This window comes from Psammomys obesus, unplaced genomic scaffold (genome assembly GCF_907164565.1).
Source record: "Psammomys obesus unplaced genomic scaffold, mPsaObe1.curated_primary_1811, whole genome shotgun sequence".
Taxonomy (NCBI): domain Eukaryota; kingdom Metazoa; phylum Chordata; class Mammalia; order Rodentia; family Muridae; genus Psammomys; species Psammomys obesus.
In genome coordinates, this window is record NW_026593895.1 from 503042 (window position 1) to 512869 (window position 9828).

General features: G+C 46.9%; 1 protein-coding gene across 4 annotated transcripts in view; it reads right to left on the reverse strand.

Moving 5' to 3' along the window:
- Nucleotides 1-407, reverse strand: part of Cnbp (CCHC-type zinc finger nucleic acid binding protein) — a 9523-nt gene extending 9116 nt beyond the window's left edge. For 2 of the 4 annotated variants that reach the window (XM_055617415.1, XM_055617413.1), the window contains exon 1: nt 259-407. The gene's annotated coding sequence lies outside the window, so the exon portion shown is untranslated. The remainder of the gene's footprint in view (nt 1-258) is intronic. The other 2 variants (XM_055617416.1, XM_055617414.1) reach the window with 1 other exon arrangement.
- Nucleotides 408-9828: the final 9421 nt, after the last annotated feature.

Here is a 9828-nt window from a genome sequence, read left to right on the forward strand (position 1 = left end):
GCGCGGCCGTGGGCGCCGGGCGGGGGGCCCGCGCACCGGCCCCGACCCCCGCGCCGCAGGACGGCCGCGGCCGCCTCCCCACAGCGACGGGCCAGAAACTCGAGCCGAGGCGGCGGCCAGGCCGAGCCCCGCGCCTGACGCAGCAGGGCGCAGGCCAAGGTGCGGCCGCCATCGCGCCTCGCAGCTCCCGGCCTCCGGCGGCCTCGGCCAGGCTGACGCCGAGGCCTCCACGCCGCGAGCTACGCCCTCGGCCCTCACCTTTGACGTCTGAGCTGCCCACCGCGGTGGAGACTCGGACGCGGGCCCAGGAAGGCGACTGGCAAAGCAGCGGCTGTTTATTTTCACGGTCCTTGCCTGCGCCACACGCGGGTCTGCACACGGCCCCACACACGCCGCTGCGCACGGCTCTCCTCCGCCTCGCCCACGCGTCCAATCAGCGCAGGGAGCCGGGCTGGCCAATCAGAGTCGCCCGCGGGAGCGCGGCCGGGCGCGAGGGCGGCAGGGGGCGGGGCGACGCCTCCTCCGCGTCCAACCTATTCCGTCCTGCCCCGCGAGCGGCCTTCCCGCCTGTAGTCGGCCGGTGGCTCCGAGGGCTGCTTCGCTGCCTTTGCTGGCCTTGCCCCCACCCCCGAGGGACCGTCCCTGGCGGTGGTCGCGGCTGGCGGGGACTAACCTCCCCTTCTCCGGCGCCCCCTAAGCCGGTGGCGCTCAGTAGCTGGCCAGGTTGCCTGAACTCACCCACTTGGGTTTGGGGGAAGGTCGTGGTAGCCTGGTCATAGAATTAAGTGGCTGTGACTACCATTACGGCCCATGAGATGCGTTAGGTTTTTGTGTCTCCTGGGTAGAACCCGAGAGCGCGCTGCTACTACCCCTGTATTGCAATCCCCCCCAAGTGAAACCGCCTATTGAGGTTGAAGAGAGTGACGGTGTGCTGCTGAGATTTGTGACACAACACTCCTTGTGACCCGTAATGAATGACATCCCGAGGATTTATGGGTGAGAGAGGAGGCCGGAAGAGTCATCGACCTGGCCTGCCTCGTATGACCTTCAGTATGGATTTGTAGGTCCTCCAACCAGAAGGCTTTAATGTAAATTTGGTTTGGTTTGGTTTGTTTTTTTGAAACTGGGTTTCTCTGTGTAGCCTTGGTTGTCCTGGACTCGCTTGGTAGACCAGGCTGGCCTCGAACTCACACAGATTCGCCTGGCTCTGCTGGGATTACAGGCTTGCACCACCGCACCTGGTGTAATGTAAATTTGCATGGTAAACCCTGGCTTTGATCCCCAGCAGTACCTACCCGCACCCCACCCCCAAAAATTGTTCTGTATGAATTAAAATATTCTAGAACTCTGTCCCAATTTGGAATGAATTTTTATTACAAACGAAAAAATGTGGAAGTCTCAAATCTCTCGAGTTCTAAAACGTAATGAAATCTGTCTGAATTAATATACTTACAGTGGTTAGCCATATTGTGTCGGCTGTGTCCCAGCAATGGACTCTGTTCCCATTAATGACTTACTCTTTAAACTTAAATATGGGTCTGCAGAACTGACAGCCAAGCATGGTGATGCGTGCCTTTTTTTCTTCTTCTTCTTTTCTTTTTTTAATATTAATCACAGGTTATTTACTTTGTGTCTCAGCCATAACCCCCTCTCTCATTCCCTCCCAATCCCACCCTCCCCGGTGCCTGCCTTTTAATCCCTTGTACATGGGAAATAGAGACTGTAAGAATCTGTCAATCCAAGTTTATCCTGATGTACATAGGAAGTTCCAGACCAGCCATGGCTACATAGTAAGACATGGCTGGAGACATGGTTTAGCAAGACAGCTTTGCCTCCCTCACATAAGACTCTGGATTCCATCTCCAGCCCCACCAAGAACAAAATCTTCAATCATAGTGAGGCTCAGGCTCAGAAAACAAACATGCTGCTTTTGAAGACTTCAGATCCCAGCACCTATATTCTATATAAACAAAAATGATAAAAACAAAATGGTGGTGGTGGTGCAGGCCTTTGATCTGAGCACTTGGCAGGCAGATCTCTGTGAGTTCAGGGCTAGCTTGGTCTATAAAGCATATCCAGGGCAGCCACTGCTACACAGAGAAACCCTATCTCGAAAAACTAAATAACTAAATAAGTTTTCATCATCAGCCTAAAAAGATCACATCCCCAATCATGTTGAATAAATCCTTAGCAACTGATTAAACTATAACATCAGACTTACCAGTAGTAAAACGGTAGATAATGGGAAGTTTACACAACAGATCTCCTCCCCCTGATCTGATTTATCATTATAATATAGAATCTTTTTTTTTTTTCTATCTTTCTGTCTTGTTTGTTTGAGATGTGTCTCCAAGCACAAGATGGACTCAATCCCCCTACATAGTTGAAGATGACATTGAACTCTTGATCTCTGCCTCCATGGCCCAGGCACTGGGGTTACAGGCATACACCACCACGTGCAGCCTTGACAATGTCTGAAGATAAAGCAGTTGCAGACAAGCAGCATCTTCTTGAGTCCTGCCAATGAGTTTGTATGAGACAAGGCTGTATACAGTATCCAGACCGGAGGCAGCCACTGCTCCAGGACATGAGAGCCATAAACTGTTTTGTGTTTTGTTTTGGTTTTGTTTTTGACACAGAGTCTCACTGTGTAGTCTTGGCTAGCCTTGAACTCAGAGAGATCTGTTTGCCTTTGCCTCGTTTTACTGGTATTAAAGGTGTACAACATCATACCAGGATAAATTAACAATTTTATGGTTTGTTTCTAATTTACCATTCCAAGTTCAATCACACATAAAATGTTTGATCTGACTTTCCGACCCAGGGATGGAATGATTCTTACATTAAAAATTGTTTTTGAGCTGGGTGTGGTGGTGTGACAGCTCATGACTCTCCTCTTGGCATCCAGCTTTCTGTAATTATCACTGTTCAAAAAACCAGACTGGCCATGAGGCCTTACAACCATTGGCAAAGAGATCTGTAATGTAAGTTAACTTGTATTTCCTGAATATAACCACCCATTTCACTAGAAATGTTTAGAAATAAGAAAATTAAAAAAAAAAAAAAAAAAGCCAGCTTTATCAAGAGCTAAGCCATGGGTCACCAAGACAGTTCAGCGAGTAGCAGCATTTGCTGCCAGGCTTGACAGCCTGTTTCATGTCTGGAACCCACATGTTAGAAGGAAAGAGTGGACCCTCTCCAACTTGTCCTCTGACCTCCACACATGTATGACAGCACACTCCCGAACATACACAAGCACATACATAGAAAAACATATAAATAGAATGTAACAAAAATGTTTTAAGTTAAGCTGTCAGTAGTACTGGAGGAAAAGGGACTCGTGTTACAGACTCTGGCCTTGGGAATGTGTATAGCCCCTCCTCCACCCCGTTCAGTGTTATCAGACATTGTGTCCACTGTTACACAGTTACAAAGGTAACTAATTGTCATCTAGACCTTGCCCCTGAAGAACTTGCAGCGTTTGAGAGAGCCGCAGCTAAAATGCTGTGACTCAGCATGCTTCCGATCCCCAGACCGGGTCACAGTTGAACACCCATCCTTGGCCAGCTCTTCATTTCTGATTCAATGCCCAACTGCACAGCACCTGACTTAGATTATGCTGTCAAACTGGGATGATCCATAGGTTTTCCTTTGTGTTTCCTGTGCCAGCAGGGACACTGCTGTGACTTTAATTGGAAAGTATGTGGCAAAGGATGAGGAGAATAGATTGATGTTTTCATCTCATGTGTGCCTTCAAAGCAGACACATCAGGCCTGAACTAAATCCTGAAAATCGGTGGGTGTGGTACAGCACAGCTGTAATCCTATCATTCCAGAAACTGGGAACAGAAGACTGCAAGGAATACAAGGACAGCCTGACCTAAAGAGTCAATTCCAAGTAGGTCTCAAAAAACAAAACACAGGGGCAGGAAAGATGGCTTGATGATTAAGGGTGTGTCCTGCTCTTGCAGAAGATGAAGGTCCAGGTCACACCGACTTGTTACCCCAGCACCAGGGGTCCCAGGCCCTTCTTTTTAGTGCAGACTCACTTGTATATACGCCCATGAAGACACACATACACAATTAAAATTTTTTTAATTTTTTTTAATCTTTAAGAAAAGAAACCTAGAGGCCTAGAGAGATGGCTCAGTGGCTACGTGCACTGGCTGCTCTTCCAGAGGGCTTAGGTTCAATTCCCAGCACTCACAACTGTCTGCATAATATGGTTGTGCATGATGGGTATGTCTGTACCATGTCATGTGTGGAAGTCTCAGCGGGAACCCTCTGTCCTTGCCCTTGTTTCCACCGGAGTGTTTGAGATGTGGTCTCTTGTTGCTCACTGCTTTGGAGGCCACTTTAACTTGCCCCATCTCCTTGCAGGACACCCTGGAACTACAAATGCTTACCTTACTGCTGGGTTTCACTTTTTTACTTGGGCTCTGGAGATTTGAACTGCTTAGCAAGTACCCTTTCTACCCACCGAGCCATCTTCCTAGCTGTCTCTGATTGTTTCTTTGTTTGTTGTGTTAGGACCACAAACGTTGGTTGTTGTTCAAGGTTTTTGTTTGTTTCTTTGTTTGGGGGGGTTGTTCCCTTTTTTGTTTTGTTTTGTTATTGTTTTCCTGGACTTGCTTTGTAGACCAGGCTAGCCTTGAACTCACATCCATCTACCTTCCTGAGGGCTGGGACTAAAGGTGTGCTTGTTTTTGGTTCTTTAGACAGGTTCTCTCTATGTAGCCCTGGCTGGTCTGGAACTAGCTATGTAGACCAAGCTAGCCTGGAACTCACAGAGGTCCACTGGCATCTCCCTCCCAGTGATGGGCCTAAAGGCTGGTGCCACTGCACCCACTCATCAGGCGCCAAGTATTTTTGACATTTTGAATTTCCAGTCCTTTCTCAGGGTATTGGTTACTTTTCTCAATGCCAAGAAAAAAAGGGGCTTAGGAAGAGGTTCCTTTGGCTCACAGTGTGAGGGTAGAGTCCATCAAATCAGGGAAGGCGTGTCAGCCCATGAGGCCCATCGTCACATTTGCCTCTATGGTCCAAAGGCAGAGATGAATGCTGATGCTCAGCTCTCGTACTCCTTTTCATCCAATCCACAATCCAGCCCATGGGCTGGTTCCATAATTCATGGTCCGTCTTCCACCTCAGTGAAAACTCTCCAGAAACACCTCACAAATATACATGGAGGAATATTTCTAGGTATTCTAAACCCAGTCTAATTATGACAAAGATCAACCACCAGTTACCTGCGACTAGATGTGTTGCCATTTTAACGAATACCATTTTCCAAAAGGTTACAGAGCTTAGGAATTGATGGAGAATTGCTGAAACTTGGGTGTGCACAACTGAGGAAAGGTCATTCCCGGCCACCCCACTTTGAGCTTGTGGACACCAGTGTACCCTATACATTTGGTAACTGCCATTTATTCTGCATCACTTTGGGCCTGCAGGATATTTTTGGGGGGGCTGAGAAGGGTCTAAGCCATTTTATTCAGAGGCTTTAGGGAGGGAAGGGACTGAAGACGTCCGCACAATCCTCAGCAGGGCAGATCTTCCTGGCCTCCTGTCACACTGCAGTATGCCTTAATTGGTGACATCATCAAAGCTCCTACCTGCTTGAGGGCAGATGTCAAAAGCCCATAGATTTGTTTCAGAACATCTCTTGCCTGGTGTTTTGAAGCAATAAGATGCATTTGTTTCAAGGCATACCCAGCCCATGCTTTCCAGCATTTTGACCAGCCCTGGGAAGCTGCGGACATCACAGTCTGCCTTCCTGGTGTTCCCATTTCCCCAGCTCTGCAGCTAGAATTTAGAATCCTGACTCATCCTTCAGCAGCCACAGAGAATGCTGATTATCCCAGTGCAGCCAGCGCACAAAGTGACTTTGGAAAAAAGAGCTTTGGAGGAACCAAAGCCAACCGTGCTTTTAGGTGCCAGGCGGCCTCTCCTTAGTCCTCTGCTCCCAGCCACTGATTCCTCCTTGGCAGAAACAGGAGCCCCGACTCTGCAGACCTGGCCATAAAGCCTTGGACTGTCTGAGCTGCCACAGCCAATTCTGTCTTCTTGAGGGCCACAACAATGCAGCACCCTCCTCTCCCACCGTGCTCTGCACTTCTGGAGACAGAGCAGGCCTGGCTATGGCCTGGGGCTGAGGATAAGAATCTGCACCACCCAGTGCTTCATGGAGATTAGATGATTAGATTCAGGACTTCACACTTTAGCCAGCAATCTCTGAGACACTCACTGCAGCTGTGGAGGTGCTGTGCAGCTGTGACCTTAGCACTCGGGAGACTGAGGCAGGAGGATCACACATTCCAGGCCAGCTTAGGCTACATGAAATGTTGCTGCAAAGTTTTGTAAAACTATGTTCTCTTATCAATTGCTTTGACCTCTTTTCTTCTGATTTCTTTTTAATTTGTATTAGATTTATTTAGTTAGTGTTTATCTGTGGGGGCAAACACACTCCTTGGTGAGAGTGTGCAAAGTCAGGGAGACTGGAGTTGGTTCTCTTCCTCCACCACGTGGGTCAGGATTGAACTCAGGTTGTCAGGGTGTCCCCAGACACTTCTAACCACTGAACCATCTCACCAGCCAAAGGCACTTTAAAAAAATATTTCATTTTTATGTGTGGGAATGTTTTGTCCGGTACACATACATGTATGTACCATGCGCATGTCCACAGAGTTCAGAAGAGGCATCAGATCCCATGGAACTAGGATTACAGATGGCTGTGAACCAGCATGTGTGTGCCGGGAACTGAACCCAGGTCCTCAGAGAGAGGGACAAGTGCTCTTAACCGCTCAGCTATTCATCCAGCACCTCATTTGAAAATTTTTATTACTTTATTTACTTATTTCTTGGGAAAGGCACAAAAGCACAGGTTTGGAGGTCAAAGGACAACTCTCAGGACTCACTTTGCTCCTTCCACCATGTGGGTCTGAGCCATCCCAGCAACCCTGCTATTCATTATTGACATACAATAATTGCATGACTTATTCAGTGTGCTACTTCAACACACAACACGTATACATGCACAACACACATATACATGTGTATTTATACACATAGTGTGTAATGATAAAATCAGAGTAATTAGCATTTCCAGTTCCTCCTCATTGCTTCTATTTGGAGGTTTCTTTCTTTTTTTTTAAACAAGTCTTTCCTTTTTTAAAAAATAATTTTGTGTGCATTGGTATTTTGCCTTGCATGTATGCTGTTGATCCCCTGGAACAGGAGTTATAGACAGTTGTGAGCTGCCATGTGGATGCTGGGAATTGAACCCGGGTTTTCTGGAACAGTGCTCTGCCAAGTGAGCCATCTCTCCAGCCCATGATTGGAGGTTTCAAGCTCACTTTTTCTAGTTTTTCACAAAAGGGATAACAGGTGGTCTTGTACTGCCGTCACTCCTCCAAGTTGGGGACACTGGACCTGATTCTTCCCTCTAACTTTTCCAACTCATTTCTGTTCCTGCTCCTTCTGTTCCTTCCCTTCCAGGCCTCTGCTACTCAGGTTTTTACTCTTTTCACTGAGGTCAGCTTTTTTTTTTTTTTTTTTTTTTTTTGAGCAGCATTGTCTCTCTCAGTGTTCAACATTGGCTACCCTGAAACTAGCCATGTAGACCAGGCTGGCCTTGAATTCACACTCCCAGCAATTCACCTGCCTCTGGCTCCCAAGTGCTGAGATTAAAAGTGTTCGGCACCTGGCCAGGTTTAGAGGTCAGCCTCTAAAGCTTCAAGATGAAAACACATGATATTTGTGCTTTTCCCTCTGGCTCATTTCATAACATGAGTTTGTTAACATGAATATGACAATTCCCCAAATAAAACACAGAGAATCTGATGTGCAAAAGAGGTGTGTTGGGGGGGGGGGTCTTATAATTTCTGCTTAAGCCAACGCAAGGACATAAAGACGTTGTGTTGGCCTGGGATGTCTAGCGTGAGGAATTTATGTTGTGCTGTACAGATAATGGCAAAGTCTTTGGGTATTTCCAAACAAAGACCTAATCTATCCAAGTCCATAGTCCTGGGAAAGTCTAAATGTGCTAAGCTTGCCTCTGTTGCATCTCTAGTTCCACTTTCAGCTAACTGTTCTTGTTAACTGAAGTATGTCAATACAGAGGTTTTTGTGCTTGAAAGCTCACCCTGAGAAAGGCTTGAGGCTACACTGTGTTCCTGAACCGCTAATAAAGAATTCTTTTGGCTTAAACTGTGTCCAAGCAGCCATCTCTGGAGGACACCCAACAACGGTTGGTTTGTGGGGATTATGTCTTATTTTGTTGAGTTTTGAGTCAGAGCCCATGGAGGCCAGGCTGACCTCAGACTCATTAGGAAGCAGAAAATGACTTTGAACCCCTGATCTTCCCACCTCTATCTCCCACCCAACTCTGATAGAATATTTTTGGTGAATGATCTGTTTCATTAGCTCAATTTATATTTTGTTTTGTTTTGGCTCCTACATTTACAAGCACAGAACACACATACACACACACACACACACACACACACACACACACACACACACGGTTAAAAAAGACATAATTTGAAATCACAAGTAGAAGAGGAGAGAGCATGAATTTCCAGAGCCTTGCCTGACATCTGTGCTTGGACTCTTGCTGGGCTAAGGAGCAGCTGTGTGATGTTGCTATTAGGAGAAATTCATTAGTAATTAGGTGTGATAGAGCAAAACCACCCCCTCAGCACTTGGCAGATAGAGGTCAGGGGATCAGGAGTTCAAGTAATCCTCAGCCAGGTTTGAGTTTGGGCTCAGTCCAGGCTACGTGAGACTCTTTCTCCCTCCCACCCCAAAATGGACATTGCAATTAAAAATAGAACAGGAGGCTAGTGAAATAGCTCAAGGGGTGAAGGCACTAGTGGCCAAGATGACCTAAATCCCATTCCTGGACCCCACGTGGTGGAAAAGGAAGACTGACAGGTTGTCCTCTGACTTCTACACGTGTGCTGTGGCATGTACATATTCACCCTCAGGTGTATACATACATGCATGCACGCATGCACGCACCCCCCCCCCAAATAAGTGCTGGGCTGGAGAGATAGCTCCAAGGATGTGATATTTCTGCTCTTACAGAAGACCTGAGTTCAGTTCCAGATACCTATACTGCACAACTCACAACCTTCCATAACTCCAGCTGCAGGAGAGCTGAAGCCATGTTCTGGCCTCCTAGGGCAACTGAACTCAAGTGTCGATAGCCACACGAAGGCAGATATAAGTACAAACAATTAAAAATAAGGCTGGTCTTGGTAGTGAATGTCTTTAATCCCAGCACTGGGTAGGCAGAGAACTCTGAGTTCAAGGCCAGTCTTGTTTACATAGCAAGCTCCAGGACAGCCAGGGCTGTATAGAGAGACCTTGTCACAAAAACAAACAAACATAATCCTAAAATAAATAAATGTAATAAGAATTTCTAAAGCGGAAACATAGAGTATGCAGTGCTCACTGGTTAAAGGTGTCTTCCCTCTGTGCTGTGATCTTCCGGGATTCTCTGGGGGGCCATGCTGAGTAGAAGTCAATCACTGACTTCCCTTAGAGAGGTTCTTTTCCATCCAGTGTTTCGCCCGTAGGTCTTTCTTGAGGAACCCACTGAGACCCTGCAGTAGATTTCACAAAGGTGCTACTTTACAAATGCTGTCTCAAGTCTGTTCACATACAAGGCTTTCGTTGCTTTTTCCTTCTACCTGTGAATGTGTGTGTGTTTATGGGTGTCTGTTGTGGGGGGATGTAATGGAAGTTTGCAGTCTTTGTAAACTATATTATGTTAAAATGTTTTTGTTTTAATCCAAAGTGTGAGATTTTCGTATTGTTTGTCTAC